General features: G+C 46.8%; 1 protein-coding gene across 2 annotated transcripts in view; it reads right to left on the bottom strand.

The window, feature by feature from the left end:
* Positions 1 to 16,282, bottom strand: part of ZHX2 (zinc fingers and homeoboxes 2) — a 74,140-nt gene extending 57,858 nt beyond the window's left edge. Inside the window, exon 1 of one of the 2 annotated variants that reach the window (XM_082044975.1) lies at positions 16,174 to 16,282. The gene's annotated coding sequence lies outside the window, so the exon portion shown is untranslated. The remainder of the gene's footprint in view (positions 1 to 16,173) is intronic. The other variant, XM_082044974.1, reaches the window with a different exon arrangement.
* Between the last annotated feature and the right edge of the window lie 8,584 nt (positions 16,283 to 24,866).

Genomic DNA, 24,866 nt, shown 5'->3' on the forward strand with positions numbered 1-24,866 from the left:
AAGACCTGCAACATTAAAATGTGTCTTTCTCCTCTGTTTTACTGAGGAGGTTCTGAAAACACCCTTTAAAAATTTACAGGAAAGAAAACCCCAGGAGTGCTGCAGCAGCAGACAAATATCTGCCTAAACTTGTCAAAACACTACATGGCAGATAGGGCTGTCGCAGCAAAGCCCTGGTCTACAAGAGCCCAGCTCAAGTCCCTCAGAGGCTGGAGAACAGGTGGTTTTCCCAGCGGACGTGCCAGCATGGCCGTGTCACTGGGGTCTCACACCTCTCCATGCTTTTTGGCCAGGATACCATAGCACAGCTTAACCCCAAGGTATTTTCAGAAGAAGACAAGATGTGAGCTAACTTCCCAGCGTACATGAACAGCTTTGTTGCAATACAAAATTCAGCCTTTGTGCCTTTCTGTACAGAGCTCCTCAAGCCACTGGAGGCAGGGACCATCGGATGCCGTCATGTAAGAGTCAAGATGCTGACGCCATGAAATAAATGGTTTTATACAAAGCCCAACAGGACAGTTTTCATTGATATGCAAACTCTAGATGAGCGCTGGTTTGGGCCCTGTCATGTCACGTTAGTGCAGAAGAACCCAACTATGTGAGCACAGCAGTCGCCAGGTGACTTTGCACTGCTTAAGCCAAAGCAAGCACAATACTTGAACAGCATCAGTGGCAAAAATGAGAAGCTAATACATCTCAAAGGACGATTAAGCCCTTCTGAAAAGGCCAAGTTTAGCAGGCCTTGCAGGACAGCTTCATGCCAGACTCAAACAGAAGCCATTTTATTTGGCTGGCTGACCTGCTCACCCATTTCTACCCATGAACTACAAGGCTGCTTTTGCCCTTTCTTCCTCTTTATTTTAGGCTTCAATAACATTTTTCAGAGCTGCTGGCTGGAGTACCCACTGATCTAAACACACATGAAAATTTAAGCTAACACTTCCATACCTGGGTGACACTCCAAAGATACAAGGCAAACATGGATATAGCCTGATTTCTACCAAAAATGCTGGAGATCCTCAAGTCACAGTGAATTAGTGATCACTTAGATGCCAAGATGTCACTTTAAAGGCTGGACTTTACACCATCAGAAAAGGAAAATTAATAATGAGTTGCAGCATCCTCTGAAGTGGAGTCCAGTCCTCAGTCTGAAAGCGCTGAAGTGGGGAATCTGCCCAAGAGTGCGAACAGACATGGTTTTTCCTTGGAAACGTAACCCACAGCTCAGTGCGGCGCAGAAGACACATCTGGAATTCCTCTGCTGCCAGAAGGTCTTTCAGTTCACATTATGACACGAAGAACTGAAAGCTGATGTTTCTACAGGAAACCCCTCCCTCTTCCAGTCACTTCATGCGATACAGTAAGTTTCTACTTACTGAAAATGTTAATTATCGCTGTATTTTCTCACATCATTGATACTTGATAATTGATGTCTTTGGCAGAGATAAGACACAGCCCCCAACATCTGGAGTTACACTGGTGTTCCCTCTGCTCAGGAACACAGATTTTGCAACATCCCTCACTTGCGATTCAACCCCAAACTCAGAGAGAAGTAACAGGGTCTGTTTTGGGCAGACTCCTCCTAATTACCAAGAAAGAAGCAAGGAAAGGGCTCCCAAAACTTATGTGGAGCTTCATGCTCTTACTGGGACGAGGGTGCAGATCTTCCACAGGAAAAGAGCAGCTCTACAGACAGAGATGTAACAGCACCATTGGTAACTAAAATATAAGGCAGATCTGCACTGCAGCCTCCGCTACAGCTGTCTCTGGAAGAGCTGCACCAGCCAAGAGAGAGGGACTCGAATCCTTCATGTACCCATTTTCCAGCTTTTGGAGAAATAGCTTCAGTAAAGAGTGACAAGCATCACTCAAGATCTGCATGCCATTCTTGAAGCCGCAGAGTCCCCAAAGTCTTCCCCAGAGACACTTATGCTAGTTTTGAGGGGAAACTCAAATGTCATTCAAGCATGTTGCTGGGATATTCCTGGAGACCAATGTGACAATGGAGTCCCACCAGGGCCTGCTGCAATCATACAGGACACAACATGGCCATGTTCTATCACTGCGTTATGGCTACCACCAAGATACCTGAGTAGGCTTTTCACCTTGTAGCAGTATAAAATTAAGGTGTTAAGATAAACCCTTAAACACTACGTCGGTGAAGGACAAGACTTTGAAATTTTGCCCTGGATCCATCATAACTTCATCCCATCAACTAAAAGGAATGGCTCCAAGAGAGAAAGCAAGGACCCCCTTGTAATTTGATATGATGTGGGATAAACTATTCACACCCTGTAAGAAATAATGAGAAAGTTGTACCAGGGAATGCTCCTGATAAGGACCTATTTTGCCACCTGGCTCCACTCTGATGCTATCTGCAAGTCCAGAAGCCTGACCAGCATTAAAGGCTGGTCATTCCTGACACACCCTGCATCTTCCAAACACACAGGAGCCTTTTTATTCTGAAGGGCAGCTGCACATGAAAAAGATGTTTAACTCTGTAGACCGGTCCTCATTTCTGAAGTCATACCTGTTTGCCTTAAAGCATATCTCCCTACTTTAAAAAAAAAAAAAAAGCCTCCCACATGTATTTACACTAATGTTTGCTCTGCAGATGGCTGTGGGAAAGAAATATAGATTTTAATCTGCCTGGCACACCACCAGCCAAGCTGCAGTTGGGATTTAGTGGACAGACTCTCTGTTGCTGGTAAGAGTCGGGAAGAACACAATTTTATCTCCAAAATCTGGATGGAGGGGAAAAAATAGCTTCCATGCTGCTTCTTGGTACTAAAACAACTGCCACCTCCCCAGGGAAAGCACTAGTACATGCTCCTCTCTGCAAGCACCTACGAGCTCTGTCTGGGATGGGACAGGAATGACTTGTAGTAATGACTTCAGGGGAAGCCTGGTTAATGTTCCCCTCTTTTACACTAACCACACTTAAATCAAAAGTAGCATTGCAGTTTTGGGCAAAACCTCTACTGGTTTCCTACTGCCTGACTCCAGGAACATCATTCAACTTTTGTGCCTCAGTTTCCTCATCTGTTAAACAAGAGTAACAAAACCTTCCCCGCAGGTACCATTTACACCTTCGTGCTTGTAGAGCACGATGCAAAGCAAAGCACTACAGCAACTACAGATCATAAGCAAATCAGTCAAGACTCTACTAAGAAGGTAGAAGACCAGACACTAGACTAGTTCAGTCTGGTTATGAATCTGCTGTGTTACAGGGGGTTGCCTGGAGTAACAGCTGCCAAGGGACCAACAGAGCCACCAGTGCTTCAGCAAACCACCAGCTCATTCAACCCCTACAGCCAGATGTGTAGTTCAAGTTTGGAAAGCCAAAAAAAAAAAAAAAGAGAGAAGATGCCAGCTTCTTCATATTCATGAGCTCTTTAATAATGCTCAACAAAACTTGGAGGCATGTTCTCTGCTGTTGCTCTTGCCCTTTTGCACAGCGAGCAAGTCATAAATATTTCAGGGGAAGAGTCCAGAAAATCTGCAAGATTGGTCCTGGCCTTTTACAGCATTAATGAGCAGGCCATTAATAGTTAATGAAGCAGCTGCTGCTGATCTCAGACGTAAAGGCAAGACAAGAACTGCAGTGTTTGCCCAATCATTACAATGTGATAATGCAAAGGAACAGCTTGATCCTTTTATCAAATCCTCCCCGTGGCGGCAAGATCCAGGAGCTGATCACAGGACCCACAGCAGACCCACACCTGACCCTCTTGCCCCACTGCTGTCAACCAGCAGCGATGGAGACCACTGCAAAGGGTCTGAACTCACTGTCCTGATGGTCCAGACACATCTGCAGGAGTGCAAAGGCCTCAGTGATGCACCACACTTAAACACAGATGCAATGCCCCAAACACTTACCCAGGTAGGACCATGCAGTGCAGATGTGCAGGTGCGTGTGTGCACCCTGCAGTCGTACATATGTAAAAATGCCAATAAAAAGAATGGGTGTTTGGGTCTTCTAAAGGTCTCAGCTGCTTGTTCAAAGCCGAATTCACAAGACGATTAGGCAGCTGCAGCTGACTTCAAAGAACAGCTCCTGTGATTTCAGCCTTGCATGCTGCGAGGACAACGGTGAAAGGTATTTTTGCTGTGCTTATTCTTTCATAACTCTGAGTTGACATCGCCTTGCCTGCACCCCTGCAGCCAGGGGGCATGAAGTGTCCCTTGGCCATCACCATTTGTAACTCCACTTGCCAGGAGCTTTGCTAAAGGGCACTTGGCAGCTACTGTTCAGCCCGGAGAAAAGGAGGCTGAGGGGAGACCTTATCACTGTCTACAACTACCTGAAAGGAGGTTGTAGCATGGAGGGGGTTGGTCTCTTCTCCTGAGTAATAAGTGATAGGACAAGAGGAAATGGCCTCAAGTTGCACCAGGGGAGGTTTAGTTTGGATATTTGGAAAAAATTCTTCACAGAAGGGGTTGTCAGGCAAGACATCAGCTTCCTACTGGTCTCATGAAAACAGGGTGTGGAGGAAAGATCCCCATCACTGATGCCATGAAGGGGTTAGTCTGTACCCCTCTCCCAGTGCAGGCAGGAATTCAATCTCACAAGTCAAATGCACTGGAAAGTGGTTTGCATTGGCCCCGATGGCCCCAGGAATGATCAGTCTCCTGGATTCCAGCTCATATCACATCCGGATTGTGACAGATTAAGCTTTTTCTGCTCAACAACTGATAGGGGTCTGCAAAAAAAGCCTGGATTTGTAGCAGAGAGACTCCCTGAAGATCCCCAGGTGGACAGAGACAGTGCAAACTCGTGTTCTTCAAGAAGCTCATGAACTGAGTGGGATTTGGATGCAATCTGGACACCACCCTTTTATGTAAGTGTCCTTAGCATGGAGTGCAAAAGTTTTGCACTTCATCTGTTTGGGCTGTAATGCTCAAAGCTGGTAGTCAAGGGCCTTGCATTCACTGGGAAGAATAAAAGGAAAAGAAAAGCTTAGTTCCAAGTTTACAGTTTAATTCCACCCTCCAAAGCAGAGGATGTAAAGTAGTGCAGGAGTCAGAGGCAACTGCAGCATTGGGCCCTTTGTTAAATAATTAACTTCGATTCACCTAATCTATCTGCAAGAGACAGAAGAGACAAAAAACTTCTCCATCAACACCTGACTCTCACCTAAACAGGGGCTTCCAACAATCACCTCCTGGGGTGATCATCTTCTAGTTTTTAACAAAACTGGCCCTTGGCTTTGCTTGCCTTCAAACAAGACTCTGCCTGCCAACTTTCAATGCAGATCAAAGGTGACCTTAAAAAATCCTCATTGCATTAAGACCTAGAAAATAAGTTGATTATGTTAAATTTCAAGTAATTATTTTATTCTGTAATTAGATTTAAAACTATCATTTGCCAAACATGGCTTGGGAAAAAAAAACAACACAACACCTACTTGAACTTAATAATAAAGTACATAATTAGCAATTAATGTATATTGCTTCCTTTTAAAACCCATAGCATGTAACACTCCTTCATGCTTTAAGTGGGGATTATCTTAAAGTTGTTATAAACCTTGATTTAAAGACTTTAGTATCTTGAACTATTTAAATCACATTAAGGATGAAACTCCACGTATGAACAACCTTGCCAAACCCAGATGTGCATTGGGCTGTTCCTCACCCTCACACCATCTATTTTACATAATTCAAGAACGGATATTTAAAAACCGCAGACAATTAAAAAAAAAAAGTTTAATGAGCAAAAAAATCTACCCAAATTCAAATGTTTCTTAATGAGCTTCCTATTACTTGTCTGTTTCATTCAAAACAAAACAAAACAAACAAAACAGTAAAAACAACAAGATTCTTGATATTTTTTCCTCCTCCTCTAGCTACATTGTCAAAGTTTCGGTATTAAGTGTGTGTTAAGCTTGTTGTTTCTAACTTTTTGAGTACTTTTTACTGATTTTAAAACACAGCAAAGGGACAAGAGCCATTCACGCACTTGCCAAAAGTTAATCAAGCTGGAACCCCAACCAGGCCAAGTGGCCACGGCGAAAGGTGAAGAGTGTTTGAAGATGACTTATCTGTAGGTTGTAAAAGACTGATAATAACGGGTGGCAAATCACAGTCTTCCTGTGCTGCTGTGCAGACCAGCAATCACGAATTTGAGGAGAAGGGTCTCCGGGCCGATCTGTGCCAGAAGGTTGGCATGGGAGCTCTTCTGGAGGATGCCATGGCAGTGTCTAGACGCACAAACCAAATCCAACATGACAGTGATCGTGTGACACACAGTAGCACGCTGAGATTCAGTAAAATGGTCAGGATGAGAGTGAGAATGAACAAATAAACCCCCCTATCTACACAGGCATGAACAAAATACAGGCAGATTAAAAAATAAAATAACAAAAGCACATTCAATGAAATGAGATGAGCCCGTCTGAGCGGTCCTGCAAAAGCTGCATCTACCATGGGGTACTGCTTGTGCCAGCGAGAGGCAAATATGAAAGGATGCATCAAGTCCAAGGCAGCTAGCAGAAAAATATGATCAAATTTCAACCTTGGCTGCAGAAACTGATGGAGAGGAGGCTCATGTACGAATTCGGCAGTCTGCTACACACCGATTTCCCGTGCAAATACACCATTTGCAAAATGGGGTGGCAATCCCCATCTCCACTCACTGCCCACTGCCTCCTGTAAGTAAAGCAGCTCCCAAACAGCCACAAATCCTTCACCATACAGTACCACATACTGTCCACCACATCACACCGATTCTGGGATGCAGCAGTTCTAATTTTAAATATCCAATATCTTCCTCGCAACGTACCCTGCACACCAGGGGGTGCTTCACATTTCATAGCACATTTTGAAGTGCCCCATCAAGCACCACAAAAGCTCTTTCTCTGTGGATGGAAAAGAGCGTTCCCTGCCCTGGGAGCATCCTGCCGGGGCAGGCGCTGTGCGGGGACATAGACAGACACTCCAAAGGGATGGCAGGGTGAGAACTGGCAGGTGGGGGGAGAGGGGAAGGAAGAGGGTACTGCAAAGAAAGTAACAATGCAAAACGTGACCTCAACAATGTACTTCATCCTAAACTGGGGACAGGGTGCAAATGGGGGTTTGTGGCTTTAAAAAAAAAAAAAAAACACAAACAAAAAAAGAAGTATTTAAGTCACCTAGACATTTTATGGGAGAGGTAAGAAGGGCCCAGCAGGGAAGCGGGCCAGCTGGTGAGGAGTGTGGTGGTGCCCAGTCACCCCCGCACCCCAGAGCCGCAGACCCCGAGGCTGAAAGCACTCGCTCTCGAGCACTTTGCAGGGAAACCGACTGCTGCTCACACAGAAGCAAGAGCGGAGCAAACAAAAAGGAGTTCAGATTTCACGAGATTAACTTTAAATCCACTGACTCGATGCTCTCACCTGCTACCAGAGAAAAGATAGGGCCAGAGCTAACATCGTCACTACGCAGGAGTTCTTTTTACCATAAGTAATAACTTGGGAGACTCCTCTCCTGGCTCAGACACACACTGAGTGTTCACACACCTTCCAGAACAATCACACAGAGGGTAAACACATAAAAATAATGTAAAACATGAGCATGAGATACTTATAGATAAAGGCTAAGATCCAGGATAACAGGACAAGCAAACAGAATTTAAGGCTTCAAGTATATTTAGGCTTGAAAGCAAAATATTTTAGAGAGCTAATATTCTTCTTCCTGTATCTGATTAACTGTGGATTTTGAAACTTGTGTTTGCCTTGTGCAAGATTTCCCAAATCACCCCTGTCTCCCTGACATAACTGCAAGGCACACAGCTGAGATGCCATCAGATACGTGTGGGGGGCATCCTGTAAAAACTTTTAACAACAGCAGAATTGCAAGATGCTCTAAGTTTAAAGAAAGAGAACATGCCAAGTCAATTAAGAAAATAGTTCCCTCCAAGCACATCAGTCTTCCTGGTCACTTTAACTGCTTTAAAACACACATGGAGCCTATTCCTTCCTTATGACAGAGGATCCCAGGCAGATACAGGGAACCAAAGGCTCCCTAAGACAGCAGTTTCCTCCAAAACTGCCTGTGGTTGACATTTGCTCATCACCACATCTGTACCTGGAAACTTCCCACCTGCAGCTGCTGAGTAAAATCCTGCAGGTCCTCAGTGGCCACCAGCCAGCAGCCTGGCACAGCCGTCATGGGGACTCTGCCATGCAGCATCTCCAGGGACCTTCCCTGCTTCAAAAACCCCACGTGAAGCTTTTTGAATATCTTATCACTGTTGACTTCCCAAAGAAAACTAAATCTAACCCTCAAAATGACAGTAGAGTGGAGGTGGTGCCCTCTTGGCAAGATGCTTGTACCTGAGCACAAGTTGGGGAGACCCATGTCTCACGTTAAGGCTCAGGTAAAAGCGTTTCCGGCTCTCAAAGCCTGAAGAAAAACCTGGCTGCCCAGTCATGAGAGACGAGGAACAGATCTCAGAAACCTGCAACTGCAATGTCACAACACCTCCTGGTACCGAGCATCACATGACGGTAATAAAAAGTGGCATCATAAATGTGACAGGCTGCAAGAAATGCCACAGTGATGCCGGATGGTGTCAAGCAAATAAATGAGTGACAAAGGGCTCTGTAACCACCTTTGGCTGAGCAAAAGGAGGTGTTGGTGCAGCAGTTTTCTCCTCAGGGGTGGAAACAGCAATAGCCATGTGGAAGTTCAAACAACTTCCTCGCCTTTCAATCACGTGGAAAGAAACAGGTCCGACCCAACGCCGCTCTTCTCAGCAGTCCAGCAAGAGGAACCTCTTTAGAAAAATGCAGGGTGTTCACCCAGCTTCAGGGGGGAGCTCAATCCTCTGGGATAACCTCACCTTCCACGATTTTCAAGCAAACTGCACCAAAGCCTGCAAGACAGCAAGCACCGAAGCCTGTAACAGCAGCATGTTCCCAGCATATCATTTAAATGAATCAGTTTCTGGAGAGACAAAAGACAAGGAAAAACTCCCTGTGGTGCCTGACAGTCCTTGCTGAAGAGGATGCTGGAAAAAAAAAAAACACCACACCACAACAAAACATATTTACTTTAGAGGTGGGAGGTGAGAAGACGGGTGGGGAAGGCATCTCCTCAAAAACACTTCAGGCCAGAACCATCAGGACTTTATTTCGTGCGAGAGTGAATCAGCAGCGCTCTGCCAGCCCGGCAGCAGAGCTCGGAGACGCCGGCGCTGGCTGCTCTGTACCGGCTTCCCCCAGCATGAGAGGACGGAAAACCGCCCGGCACCCTTTAAAATCCAACAAAACTTACTACTTCCAACTGTTCACTCCGGGATTTTCTCCTTGAACATAAGATTTTTGAAAAGAGCAATTATTTTCCCACTTCTGCTGAGTGAAATGCAACACAAAGTCACTGAAACTAAGAAGCATGCAATTAGGTTTAGAAATACTAAACAAACAAATTGTCAAAAACTTGGAGAGTGGGGAAAAGGAACCCATGCATCGGAGGCAAGGGAAGGGGCACTGAGTTCTTGAGAAATACTATTTTATTGTCTTTAGCAGCAGCTCAGAACCTGGTTTTTGGGGATGTTACTTAAACAAAAGCCAAAACACAAACAACAAGATTGTGTTTATTAATAAAAAGAATGGAATCACATTTTTCCCTATACAACTTTGCTCACAGAGCTTCTTCCTCCACTCATGAGACATGACAAGAGGTTAAATAATTCTGAACTTGAGGCTTCTTTAGTTATTGTAATTGACTCAAAACAAGCATGAAAAACTCTTTCCATTTGTTTCTGTTTGTTTGTTTTAAGCTCCAGCCAACGAAATATGCAGTTTTTAACACTTACTAGAAAATTGTGGGAAAAACAGACAATTAACAACAAAAGAAAAGCCAAAATTGACAGGTAATTTGAGGTTGCAAGTTTAAAAAAATATTTAGCATTTAAGAGGGGAAATAAGGTCAGGACAGGAAGAACGGGGGAAAAAAAAGGAAGGAAAACTAAGATTTCAGGCCCATGGTGGAGCACAGAAACCAGTGTGAGGGGGAAGCTCCCGTCCCACCCCTCCCACTGCTTGCATGAAGTAAATCGTCCCCTCTGTTGGTGCCACTGTAAACCACATCACCGAAAAGATGCAACTTAAAAAATAACACTAAAAAAAAATACAGATATATATATCTCACTTAAGAAAGGAGAGAGTGAAGCAGAAGCTTGCTTCTTGCCAAGATTGTTTCCATGCAAACCCAAAGCTAAGAGGACAGTGAGTGGAGTAACACAAGGTAAATAACTTCATTTTTCAGCTTTGCCACATTTTTCCAGGATGGAAGATGAATTTCAGGCTGTGGAGGAGTCTCCCATGTGAACTGAACTATGTCGTGGTTGGAAAACACCAGCCTGGATGAAACTCCACAACATGCACAGAGCAACTTGTGTCTCGACCAGGATACAGCCACTCCTGTGCCCCAGAGCCTCCAGGGCCTGCTCCTGCAAGGAGAACTGGGCTTAACTTGGGCTTAACTCAAGTTTAACTCCCACAGAGGAGTGTTGATGTGCAGACACCAGGAGCTGAACAAGCACATGACAGCAGACATCTCTGCATGGGAACATCTCGTGTCAGGTCTGTACCACTGACATTCACCATGCGGATGTATCAGCCCAGGGCAGGACATGTCACTGATGTAGCTGCGCTGGCAAAACTCATGAGCAGAAAGGTTGTCACACCACCAAAGAGGTTTTTTTTGCTAATGCTGCTTATCAAACTCAAAGCGTAGGGATGGGAGGATAACCCCACAACCAGCAAATTCACCTAAGGAGCAAGTTCTTGGCATGGTCATGATGCTGACCCAACCAAGGTGCTCATGCACTTCTAGGCTGTGGGCTCCCTGTGTAATGAGATATTAAGTAGTCTGAAATGTATACATGCTCCCTTTTTACCAAGGCCTGTAGTGATGGGACAAGGGGCAAAGGTTTTAAACTCAAAGGGGGTATGTTTGGATTGGACATAAGGAAGAATTTTTTTATTATGAGGGTGGTGAGACACTGGAACAGGCTGCCCAGAGCAGCTGTAGATGCTCCATCATTGGCGGTGGCCAAGGTCTGGCTGGATGGGGCTTGGAGCAACCTGGTCTAGTGCAAGATGTCCCTGGTCATTGCAGGGGGTGTTGGATGAGATGATCTTTAAAGGTCCCTTTCAACCCAAACCCTTCTATGGTTCTGTGTTCCTATGGATGCCGGGCTGCCCTTCGAGTCACAGCCCCAAGGTGGGCAGACTCACACTTCCCCATCTGCAAGACAAAGGGCAGCGCAAGACAGAGAAGACCTGCATCACTTCAGAGCTTGTGAAACGATGTAGATGGCAAAGGAGCCCAAGGGTAAGCCTGGACCACGGCCCTGCTTAATGTGTAGTCTATGGGGGCAGTGAGAGAACTGCAAGTTCCTCCCAAAATGTCTGCAAAAGTTAATCTGAGAGGCAAGCAAGTGGTGACCAGGCTTCTCTTTGCTAGACCAGGTAGGTCTCTGCTGGAAAGTCTGCCTGGGGGCCACAACTCACAGAAGATATAAACCGTAGATGTAGTCTCTTTGCCAGAGTGACACTGAATTCCTCACACACATCCTGCTTTCACCACCCGCACGCACCCCGTGCACCGGGCTGACGCACAAAAGGTTGTCAAAACTCACTGAAATCCCCCCCTTCCTCTCCCGACGTGTGATTTCTAAGCACGCAGGCGTTACAGATCACCTCCTTCCCCATTTGCTTCCCGACCCTTCCTCTCTTCTCCATCAGCCCCTCCAGATGGCAAACGCTCCCCTGTGCCAAGCGCCCCACGAGCCCCCTGCCAGCCCCGCTTGGGCAGCTCGGGCACCTGCCCTCTGCTCCGCGAACTCCAGGGGATGCAGCACCATAACCCATGTCCTCGGCTGCCACAACAAACCCCCTCAAGGACACTTCTTAAATGTCCCCTTTCAGTTACCAGTGTCAAAACCTCCTCTGCTTGGCTGTGCCATTCTCCCTCTGCTCACTAATAAAAAGCCAGACTTTTAAAGGTTCCTCAGTCCTAAATACACAAAATCATTTCACACGTTTCCCTGAAAAAACCTACATCCCTCAATTTGACAGGATCTCTTAGTTGCACCAGCAGACTCAAAATACTGCCATTTTATGTAAACTCCTTCTACAGAAAACTCCCTTTTCACTTTAGATACAGGTTTTAGGTCTCACGGTTAAAGAGAAAAGCTTGCCAAGTGCACCGCCTTTTATCCAAACTCACATCATTTCTTGCAACAACCCAAAGTGTATTTTTTTAAAAACAAAACAATCAAACAACACTTCTGAATAGCGAAGGCACGGGTGGTTTTGGGGAGGGAGGGCCGGGCTGGTGATTGCGGAACTGCCTCTGGATGGAAAGGATGGAACTGAGCTCTTTTCCCTTCATCTTCCAAGGGCCAAATTCACTTCATTCTCATATTGCGACACCTTTGCAAACCAAAATCTGAAATACTACCCTGTATGAAAAGTGTACATGACATTCTGGAAATCAGCAGCTCTTCTAGCTTTTACAGAAAAATAAACACAAAACCAAACTTATTGCTACCCTGGGACTGAACCGAATCGTGGCATCAACATCCAGTAAATTTCAGACCTACTTACTTTTGCGGGCTTGATAAAATAAACTAACAACACAAATATTAGTTTCAGCTGACAGAACACATGTAAACACAACTTGACAGAAGGCCAGCAATTACTTTAATGGCTTTAAGTTAAAGCCTTTATAGATTATTTTAATGCCTACTTTTGTTTATTACCTACTTTCTATACAAACAGATACCATCATGTAGGTGTGCATGTTACAACCTTCAGTTTGCATCAACTTTTAGGGAAAAAAACACACTTGCTGAATTGTCCTCACACTTGAAAGAAAGTCAAAACTACAATTACACTCTGTCCACACAAAAGGCAAATGCAGCTTTACTGCAACCTGACAGCCATGCTAAAATCTCAGGGAATTCAGTTGTGACACTGTTCGTATCTAAACACATTCTAATAAAAATACTATTTTGATTAATTCTAAACACATTCTAATAAAAATACTATTTTGATTAATTTTCAATGGATGTTTTCAACTGGTGAGTTATGCAGACATGCAGGAAAATAATTTAGACACGGGTCAAAACACCCCAACCAGAGAAGATTCCAAGTGATATCTCTGAGGATCATCCTAGTGAAGAACAAAGCTAAAAGGAATAAAACTTGAAGATGTTGCACATGCAAACACAGTGATGTCATGCCTGGCATTAAAATCTTCATCTTGTACAAGGATGAGCAAAATCTGCTACGTTCTTATTCCAGCCTGCACCAGTTTGCAACTGGTTTGAAACTGTAAGAAGAATCAAGCAACTCTGCTGAATGTAATGCTAGCTTTTCTTTCTTTTAATAAAAATACAACAGAACTCCCCCACCGAAAAAAAAAAACCACCACCAAAAAACAAGACTCAAAATGTGATGCTGCCAACTTGTGCTGTCTCATGTAATGGATTATTGATTTTACAGACACTGTCTAGAAATTGTTGATTGTAACGAGGGTAAAAAGGAAAAAAAAGTGTTACTTTGAGAGAAAGCGGTCATGAGTGCGCTCCTTTCAAACCCGGGCAGCAGAAATGTCCTGTGGGATGAAACTCTGACAGGGGAACTTTTAGGGTGGGCAGGCACAAAAAATGTCATTTTATGATGGTGAGTAATCAATCACACAGGCTTTGGGCTGATAACTGAGCTATGCACATCTGTAAGCACTTTTTGGCACTGAGTTCATCACAGGTACAAGAAAAGAAGATGAACATGGGAGAGCTCTTGGCCATTCATTTCTGCAGATACGCTGCACAAGTCTGGAAGGGGATAAACATGCACACAGCTGCTGAAGTGAAATAAGGACTGGCCAACGACTTTAAAAATGCATGGGCTTTTTAGCATTTATATTCTCGCGGCTGCTGGCCAGTACCTTGCTTTCCCTGACCTAGAGAGCAATTTGCAATTCTGTGTTTCAAAGAGCTGCTGAGTTCCTACAACAGACTGAAGCCACATCTACATTAGAAAGGGTTTACCGGGACAGGAATATATTACGCTGGCAAAGCGCTTCGGTCACAGATACCTCTTAAACCAACAAAATTACTCCTCCACTGGTCTACTAAAACCACAGCAGCACACAGCCATGTCACTTCACGTGCCATTTCCGCGGTAAGGATACACGCGAGAGGTTTCTGCCACAGACATAAGACCCCGGCCAGTCACACCTACACCTGCACAACTATCCCAACCCCAGCCAGGAGGGACAAACCTTGCACAAAGTTTAATCTATAGTTTAGAAAAAAAAAGACAACTCATTGACCAACTACGTGTGCATTATTTGTAGGTGATCTGGATGACGAAACAGAGAGTGGCAGTGATTTGCCATCATTTGCTGTAAAAGAATTGGGTTGAGGCATTTGACATTTTAGTTCTCAGCCCTGATTTGGACAGGGTTTTTTTTGTTGTTGGGATGACTGTCATTGCTCCAGTGAAGGATGTGCTAAAATCCCTAAAATCCTGGACTAGGATCCTGACGACCGTGGGACAAAAAAATCCAATAGGAAAGCGCAGTTTTGCCTAGGTGACAGCACAACGGCGCTGCTCCGGGGGATCCCCGGTGCTGCCAGAGGTGCAGCGTCACCAGGCACTGCACGCTCCATCACCTTCACCTGCTGCTCCCCGCTTTGCTGCCTTGGGACCCGCTGGCAAGAGGTGCTGACACCCATAAATCCTCATCACCAGGTCACCTTCCCACCCAGTAAAAGTCCTCCTCTTCCCTCCCATTCCCACTCCTCTGGATGCATTCCCCCTTTCTGCTCTCCACCTTCTGACCCAAAACTTTTGCCGAATTTCCCTGCACGGCAGGGCCCCACAAGCTTCCAGGGTTTAAAAGAAGCACCTGCCCAGAGAGGATGGGGAGCCTTCATCAGAGAGGTGCCTGGGGATCCCAAGGGAAATATCAGGGCTGCATCCCCCTGCCAGGCTCTCTCCCTCAGGAGGGATTCCCAGGTGCAAAGGGAAGAGCTCAGGCAAGAGCTGGGCAGAGGGATACCCCGAAGTCACACAGGAGCATCCCAACTCCACTTCCAAGTTTTATTCCTAGCAAAGAGGTGACAAAAATGTGTCTTTTGCTGACTTCCTCATCCCAAAGGGAGAAAGACAAAGAAAAAAAAAAAAACAGTTGTGTGATGGCTTTGGAAACCAGCTAAAACAAAAGGGAAAAGTCACCCCTCCTAAAAAAGAAAAAAAAGAAGAAAAAAGTGGGTGCAATATGCCAAAGGCCGAGTTTCTCCAAATATTCCTATCCTGGGGAAAATAAAATGCTACAGGAAATCAGAGGCTTTGGCAGAGGCTGCAGGAGGATGGAGCGGGGCGGCCGGCTCTGCCCGCCGCGCTCCCGGCTCGGTGCCGCCCGCCGCTCCGCCGCTCTCCGCAGTTACCGGCAGCGGCCCCCGCGCCACGGCCACGGCGTCACGGGGGAGCACACGGCGCGGGGGGGAGCAGAAGGAAAAAAATGAAATCAGAACAAACTGCTGCCAAGTCCGGCCGCGGAGCCACGCGTGGCGGCGGCGCCCGGGCCCCTCCTGCGCCTGCAGCACCCTCGGAGCGGCCGTGCCCCCCCTCCCCTCCCGGGGAGCCAGCGGCTCCTTTTTAAACACCGCACTGACAAAATCGCCTTGCTCGCCTCTACGTAACGCCCTGTCGAAAGCGGACGCCATATTTTGTGTTGCTGATGTCGACATAGACAAACGTAGACATGTTTTTTCCTGCCCCCCCCCCCCCGCGCTTTCCTCCTCCTCCTCCTGCCTTCCTCCCTTCACCCAAACTTGCGATCGGGAGGCGGCGGAGAGCGGGGAGGAGGACGGGGGGAGGGAAGGAGGTTGCATGGCCAAAAATTAAAAACATACGTAAAGAAATGAAGAGCCCACCCCGAACAACCCTCCCGGCTCCCACTCCCCGCGCCCGTCTCCCCCGCCCTCCCACCCCCGCCGGCGTCCCGGGAACCGGACAGTTTCTGCGGGAAGAAAAGTTGGGTGCGAGCGGCCGCGGCGGCAGCGCCGGCGAGTGCATGTGTGCAGGGAGGGGGGGCGGCCGGGGAGCGCCGCGCCGCCGGGGGTGGAGGGGGGGACACACACACGGACCCGCCTGGGAAGTTTCCTACCTGCGCCCAGGGCGGCGGCACCGACTGTCCCGGCCGGAGCGGCACCGGCTCCGCGCGCCGCCGCGGCAGCCCCGCGGCCGCGGGACCCCGCGCGCCCCCCGCCCGCGCCGCGCCGGCCCGCGGGGAAACACGCGCGCACCGCCACGCGCGCACGCACGTACGCGCCGGCCCGGCCCCGCCGCGGAAAATAAAAAACGGGAGAAAAAAAAAAAAAAAAGGAAAAAAAAAAAGGAAAAAAAAAAAAGAGCCCTCGATCGGTGGGGATCTACGCCAAAAACCACATGATCTCTGACGTCAGCATGCGTATTTGCATACGATACCACCGCCGGCGCGGCCGCCGGGGTCCCTCGGCGCGGCGGAAAGTTGCGAGCGGGGCCGTGCCCACCCCCCCTGTCATCCCCCTGCCCGGCTCCGGCCGCTCCTCCTCCGGCTCAGCCCCACGAATTTTCCACGCACGCCCCCCGCCCCGAGCGGCTCGCGCGTGGGCTCCGCCGGGCGCTCCACCGCCCATGCGGTGACACCGCCGGCTCATGTCCGGCCCGGGCAGTGGCAGCGCCGGGCGCTCCGACAGTTCCCGCCGCGCCCCCCATCCCTCTCCACGGGCGGAACCACGCGGACCCCTCCGATGCTCCGGGAGGAGTCGGGGATCGCAGCGGGGGCGGCCCCTCCGGCCCCGGGCGGTGCGAGCGGTGGCAGCTCCGAGGGGAACAGACCCTCGGTATGGGGGCGGGAGGGTGGGGACCTTTGGTCCGAGTCCGCGTAGGCTGGAAGTGCCCCTGCGGGTTGGCTCGTTATAGGACGTGGGGACGGGACCCGCTTGTTGGCACCGCAGGGGCGGACCCGTGCTACAGGCGCGGCGGGGGCTGGGACCCCCGTTATAGGGACGGCGGGGTTAGACCCCCGTTGCAAAGGCGGTGGGGGCTTGACCCCCGTTACAGGAACCGCAGGGTTAGACCCTTGCTACAAGGACGGCGGGGGCTGGACCTCCGCTATAGGGTCGGTGATGGCTTGGTGAGGGGCTGGATGAGGCTGTGCCGCTGCCGTGAGGCTGCACCTCCGAAGCAGGACAGGTTACCTGGGGAGGTGGGAGGCATTTCCTCATCCTCAGCTTGTGATAGAGGTTATCCAAGCCACCCGATTTTGGGTGGGTTTCAAGCGATGGTTGTTGACTGCTTTGCAGAAGGTGGGGTGTATTTCCAAGGGATGCTGCAATCTCTGCTCCTCTGCTGCACCGCAGGGATCCTTTCCCCCATTTAAAACTCGTTGAACTCTTTTGCCTCCTTGCCTTTCTTCCAAAGAGATGTAGACAGATAGGACTCACGCTATTTTCTGTTTACTTCAATGAATTAATTAGAAGAAATAATTTACCGATTGTATCTTGTTTCTAGATAGAATATCTTCCAACAAGTCCAGGCTAATAGGATTTAGGAGTAGTATAATCTCACTGTAACTTCAGGGGTGTGCGATCTACGGTGCAGTATCTTTGATCAGATCGCATTAAATTAATTATATACTTAAAACTCCAAAGGCTTTGAAACTCTACTTGCTCGGGCTCCCGCCCTGCCCCGTGTCCCCAGCGCTGTGACACGCAGGGCAGAGCCCGGCTGCTGCAGCCCCTAACTCCGCTGGAAAACTTCCTTGGGCAGCATTTTCTTTCCCTTCCCCGTGGAGGGCTGGGAACCGGCTTGTGTTCGAGTGTCAGAAGAGGAGCTCGAAATTATTGCAACTGCATAATCGCGGAAGAACGTAAATATGTCAAAGCAGTGTCAAGAGATTTCTTTGCAGGGATACCCTTATCTGAGTAGGCGTGTTTTTGACTGCCTGACTGAGTACAGTCTCTGCAAGTGTTTGATAACAGGATGGATTCTTTCCTCTCTGCCACCAGCTCCGAGATTTGTGCTAACTTCTCCTCTTCTTTCTAGTTTGCAGCTGTTAGGAAAGGACAAGCGTGGGCTTCCTCTCGGCACTTGCTGGGGGCACGGAAAATGACCATTAGAGTTTACTGATGCTCATTGAATTCTGGTTTTCCTCCCCAGAGGTTTGATTTTCTTTTATAATGGAAATGTCTCTTTCTTATAAATACTACGGAATATATTTTGTTTAACTCTTCAATAGCTGTTCAGCCCTGGAGATATTTCTGAGTTTTGTAAAACAACAACAAAAAAGAGCTGTTTTAGGGGCAAAAATATTTTCCCCCAGGATGTAATTTTTTCCCCCTCACTGTCTCAAATTCCTTTTCTATAATTTGGACAAAAAATTAAAGAAAACAATAATATCCAAAGTGCTTTAATAAGAGTACTATGCTTATGAATCTAATATATTCTTGAAGGGCCCTAACAATGGAAAAAGAGGTGAAAAATAATCTCCTTGCTCTTGTCCTAATTAACACTTACTTTAAGGCCTCTTTAACTTTTTTTTTTTTTTTTTTGCATTGCCAAATGCAAAAGGATCTTTGATTGATTGGGTGATACGGCGGCTAATGCTGCCTTTCAAGTGCAAAAAAGGGCCGTCAATGGCAGCCGGGTCCAGGGCTTCAGATTTTTAAGCCCGGGTTGTAACAAAGACAGTTCTAACCTGAGGTCAAAGCGATCCCTGCACCACGTAAGGCCCCCAGTGAGGCTCATCTGCCTCCCTCAAAACCCTGGGTGATGCCACACAAATTAGGAGCTGGAAAGTCGTTTAAAATGGAGCATAACTGACTATTTAAGGTGAGGAAGATGTGGGTCTAAAAATGTAGCAGTTGCTCTTGCCGTCCCAAATAAACAACCTAAGGACAACTCTTTGAGCACTGTGTATTCGGTGTTGCTGCTAGAGAAGCTGCTCAGACTCCGTAGGTAAGTCGAAGGATACTTGTTACTTTGCATTTTCTTGTGTGTTACTTGGCATTTTTGCATATCAAAGTGCAAATATCCAGTGCAGGGCTATCTGTTCTGTGCATGTTGTTCATTGGTCATCATGTTGGTCATCAAATTCCTTCTTTGTTTGAATCTTGATTAGTGGGACCAACAGGCTGTGCAGCATCTCTGGCCAGATGCCGGCTTTTAGGTTAGTCAGTTAGCTCTGACTGACAACTTTAATTGAAGTTAACTGAAAGGATCAAAAGTTTACTGAGGGAGAGGAGAACAGTGCTTATGATTAGAGTGTGTAATTACAAAACCTTGATTCCTTGGGAAATCATGCCCCTCCCCAAAGTATGAGTGATGAATGCAACATCAAGACTTGCTAACTCTAGGTACATAACGTTTACAGAAACTTAACATTAAAACAATGCACATAACAAAATGGAAATTACTTTTACAGAAGATGCAAAAAGGAAACTTGCAATTTTGAACTATTTTTGCATAAGGCCTCTCTTTTCAATTAATGACACAATGGAAACCACACTGATTACAAAGCACAGTCAACATGCATGCAAAATTTCCCAGGAAAGTGAGGGCAGAGCTCTTGCTTACTTTAAATCTAGTGCCCTCTCCGTTTCCTCTGTGCACTTTCTCTAGAATTAAAGTGACATCTGCTCCATAAAGCCTCCAGATGAACTTGCAAACTTGTCTGTGAAATAATACCTTGGTCAGAGATAATGAACTGTGTACTGATATATATATATGTATTTTTTATGGTGAGGAGATGAGTGTCTCGTGTATTTGCACATATGTTTCAGTCTTTTTCAGCCTAATGTTTTTTCTGACTGTTTAATCCCTGTGAAATTGCAGGCTGAGTCAGCAATACAGATCTAATTCCCTCTCTTGCAGGTGCAGCTCCGAATTTCGCTCTGAAGAGACTGTAAATGTCCTCAAAATGAATGTGCATCCTCTAAGAGCCAAAACAGAAGCACGTAAATAAAAGATCTGGACAGTCATTTTCTGTTGAGTGCATGGCTATGTGTTGCTCACTTTTATCCTGGCCTAAAATTGTAAGATCAATTGGAGTTTTGTCCACAGGATGCAGCAGAAAATGGGTGGGTTGATGTGCCAGATGAGGTTTAGGTTGGACATTAGGAAAAGGTTCTTCACCCAGAGGGTGCTGGACACTGGAACAGGCTCCCCAGGGAGGTGTCACAGCCCCAAGCCTGACAGTGTTCAAGAAGAGACTGGACAAGCCCTCAGACACATGGTGTGAACTGTGGGGTTGTCATATGCAGGGACAGGAGTTGGACTCAATCATCCTTGTGGGTCCCTTCTAACTCGGGACACTCTATGATTCTATGATTCTGTGATTCTATGATTCTATGATTCTATGTGTGAGGTGAACCCAGGCAAGGTGAACCAGCCCTAGCCTGGTGGGCCAAGCTGCTGCCTTAGAGCTCGTTTTGGGAGTAAGCACGCTCAGCTTCAATTGCTAATTTTACAACTTCCACCCCATTCTTCTTACCCCACACAGGTACAGCAATTCCCCTGCTCCCACTTGGTGTTTTTAATGACAGCTCAATAGTGGAGTTAGCCTTTCTATGCAGTCAGCAGTAGAAATTAAGGTAAAACAAATTAGAAGGCAGCAGATAAATGTTGTTACTTCTTTTTTTCCTCTCTCATGAAGATCTTGATCTCTGTGCTGATGGCAGGAAGCGGTTCTTGGCTGGTGGTCAGTGAATCTTATGCAGACCAGTGACCAAGAAATAAAGCTCTTTAGCCTCGTGTGTTTGCCACTCACTCCCCAACATGGGTGGTTGTTTTGGTTTGTTTTGGTTTGTTTTTTTTCCACCTCAGTAAAAAAAATCTCCATATCAAGATTTCTCCTTTGCTAAAACTCTTTGTTGATCCTACCAGTGTTCTCAATCACAGGGGTGTGCAAATGCGAATGCAAACTGAGGTAGTGAGCACCGATCAGATGCGCTGTATATAAAGTGAGATGTTAATGTAAGTGCACAGAAGAGCAAAGCAATATCAAAGTCTGATCCAATTATAAGAGTTGACCTTATGATTTATAGTGCCCTTAAGCTGGGAGAAGCTGTCAGAAGGCAAGAAGCTTCCCCTTCAGGATGCGGGGCTGGTGTGGAAGATTAGTTGCTAAGCCTGGATGGAGAGAATCCCCTGAACACAACCTCCCTAAGCATTTGCACTCATTGCCTGAGCTTAAGATGGGTCCTGGCAAGAGGCACACAGGCATCTGTCTTTTTCTGTTTCAAAAACTCCAGGAGAGCTGATCACTTATCACGGGAACCATCTGGCTTATTCTTAGAGAGATCAACAGTTAGTCACTGAACGAACGAGGAACATGCTGCATTGAAGTCTGCTTTCCCCATTAAATATGAGGATTCAGCCCAAGGTCCCTGAAACATCACGTGTTGCCTGCTGCAGGTGGAGGAGAGAGAGATTTAATTCTGCCTTGAGGTTGCTGAGCTGCTGCGATGGGGGAGAAAGCTGCTGTGGCAAGCCGGAGGACACCAGCATATCTGCAACGAGCCATGGTGGCCATAGGGATGGGGACCTGAGGCTCTGCTTCTGCAAGGTCACCTCTGCTGGGGACGGAGAAGCCCGAGGGGGGAGCAGGGCTGCACCATGGCTATCTGGAAAGCTTGACACTGTCTGCTTGACACTATCATTTGCTGTTGATATCAGTTCCCCAGTGCAGGGGCAATAGGTGGGAATGGTTATGGAGCTGCGAGAGCAGTGCTGAGGATGCAGGGCAAGGCCAGCGTAGGCTGTTGCGTGGGTCAGTGCTGCTAGGCTGGGAGAATTTGGGCGCCATGGGGGTTTCACTGTTACCTTTGAGGGGTAACACTTCACCATGTCCCTGAAAGGATGGAAGCACAAGCACAGCTGTGTTGACTGGGCCCCTCGGGCTATATTAAAAAGGGCCACAGAAGTACCTAAGCCAGCTCCTTGCTAAAGCCAGGGCACTACAGCTCCTGTTCCATCAGGCCGTTTGTGTTTTAATAAAGCCTGTGGTACCCTCTGCCTGCCCTCTGCCATTCTTGTCAGGTCCAAAGCGTGATCTGCTTTGAAATGCTCTGATGCTCAGGGAGGCTTCTCTCACCCACTGCTGCTCTGGGCCTCCTGCAGCCTGGCAGGTTCCAGACGTTTTTGGACCCATCAGCAACCCCAAGAGCCAGGTGAACTCAGAGCAGAAGCTCATCCACCCTCCCTGTGGATGACCTGCAGATCCCATGTGAATCCCATAACCTTTGCTGAAAGAGATGGTTTGGGGATTTTTCTTTTCTTTTTAATGCCTTTTTCTATTGCTCTTGCTAATTACTAAAGCAATTTTTAAAATTTAAATGAGAGCTTCCTCCCTCACAGCCCATCTGCTGTGAAATCATAGCACACATGCTTTGTGACAGTTCAAGCATCACCATGGCAACGTGCTGTGATGTGATCAACCCTGAGTTATGACCTCACTGCAGGACCGGGGAGGCCAGGCTGCTTTGGCAGGAGGAATAAAAAGCAGCTTCTGTTGCTAATAAAAGTGGGATGTCTGCTACAAGCTGATGGGATTTGTCCTGGAGGAGATGAGCAAAATCCCTCCCTGGAGCTTTTTAGAGGAGTCCATTGCTAGGGCTGGGGCAGCACCTGCTTGAGAAATCATGTATTTCTCAGAGAAAGTTGATTTCCTTGAGAAGTCTTTTGGAACAATTTATGGTACTTCTTCAAGAGAATTCCTTGGAATTTTTAAGACTTTTTTTTTTTTTTTTTTTCCATTTTGTGCCGCTGTGTATCCAGAGATTGCAAGCACTGGAGACTAAACTCTCTTTTTTGTGTTTGGAGGCAGGTACTGCATGGCCAGTGGCGATGCATACTTCACCTATGCTCCCCCGGGGCTTTGCCCCCACCCCATCCAGAAGATAACAGGGCTGGGGTGAGCGGTTTGGCTTTCTGAGGCATTCATCTCTCACCTCCCTGCTGAGCCTGGTGTGAAGGGTGACAACTGTCACAAGCCTTTGTGGACAACTGGCATGGATTAGTGTCCAAAGACCGCCCAGCAGGTGTCATAGACAGTGTTATCCATTTCCAGTTACCCGAAGACCTGGCTCAGAGCTCCTAGTTCAAAGTAGGGGATTTTTTTTTTTTTTTCTGTGATTCCTGTGGATTTTGGATCTGATTTTAACCATCACACTGAGCCTGCTCTTCCAGGAAGCTATTTGCACATGTAACTAATTCACTGAGACAGCTTGTATATTTATCTGTACTTTAGCATGTATTTCAGAACGTGTCTTTATCTGTCCCTTAGGTTAGAATATAGCAGCTTTATACTGGTGGTGCAAACAGAACTGATGGGGATATTTGGCAGTTCTAGAAGGACTGGTGTTAAAATTCGCCACCTCTGGGGAGCTGGAACGGTAACAGGTGGTCTAGTTTGACTATTTTATTTGTTGCTGTATTGACATGATGCTGTTTATGAGGAGTTAAATAGTATGTGCCTTTTAAATAATATTTGGTAACAAAACTGCAAAGTATTTTGGGAAGGGGAGGAGAGAATCTGTAGAGCTCTCTACAACCACCTGAAACTACCTGAAAGGAGGCTGTAGCACGGAGGGTGTTGATCTCTTCTCCCAAGTAGCAAGTGATAGGACAAGAGGAAATGGCCTCAAGTTGCACCAGGGAAGGTTCAGGTTGGATATCAGGAAAAATTTAATAATGGAAAGGGTTGTCAAGCACTGGAACAGGCTGCCCAGGGAAGTGGTGGAGTCACCATCCCTAGAGGGGTTTTAAAGATTTATAGATGAGGCTCTTAGGGACATGGTTTAGTGCCAGAGTTAGGTTAATGGTTGGACTCGATGATCTTGAGGGTCTCTTCTAACCAAACTGATTCTATGATATAATAAAAAATGGTGCAGTTCCTCAAGTGGCACACTGTGCAGGGAAGTATTAGACTTTCATAGTATTAGACTTTCAAGTATTAAGACTTTGTGGCAACTTCTATATGATGGTAAGGCCTAGGGGACCACAGTGGCTCTGCTGTGCCAAGGTCTGTATGGTGACAGAAGAGCACACAGCCCCCAGCTGCTACAGGTTCCTCTGTGCCTTATAGTGGAGTTGGTGCCTGAGGCTTACAGTCCTCACACATCTATTCCTTCCCTGTCTGTTTTCAAATATACATAAGCAATATAGTCCCAGTGTATTACTAATCAGGCCACTTCATTTTGCACTGATGAGTCTCTGCTTTACCTGTCGAGTGAGAAATCTGTCAAATAGTTGCTGCAGCTTTGTTTTTAAGCCATTTTGGAGAGACAACCTTGAAGAACTCCATGATTTTTTAGGCTCATAACCCAAAAGAGGAGAAAATAGAAATCAGCTACAACGATTTTCTCCCTCCAAAACTGTCTTTAAAGATACTCTTTGGCACAGCCTCTTTATGCCATTTTACAGCCTCCAGCAAGTTTTTACAGCTGAGCTACTTTCCAATCCTAGAAAATGGAGCACAGCCCCCGAACTATTGAAGTGCAAATGACTTGACCGTAATCTAGGAAGATTCAAAAGAAACAGGTCAAATGTTACACTGAACACTTACAGCAACATATTTTGACAGCAGGAGGATAGAAGCATGTTTACCCTGAGCAGGTTTAATGTGAGAAGATTAAAATCTTCTCTTTTCTGAAGGTGAATGTCATCAGTTTACTGGCCTTTGGCTGTACATACTCAAAAATAACTATACTTCTGTAGCTCCATCCATACTGGAGTCTCAAGATGCTTAGAAGATTAAGTTCATAAGCTTTATAGCACGCTCATATTATCAGCCCCTATGGTTACCCCAGTTTATCA

Source organism: Streptopelia decaocto, assembly GCF_964273445.1.
Source record: "Streptopelia decaocto genome assembly, chromosome: 2".
In the NCBI taxonomy this organism is placed as follows: domain Eukaryota; kingdom Metazoa; phylum Chordata; class Aves; order Columbiformes; family Columbidae; genus Streptopelia; species Streptopelia decaocto.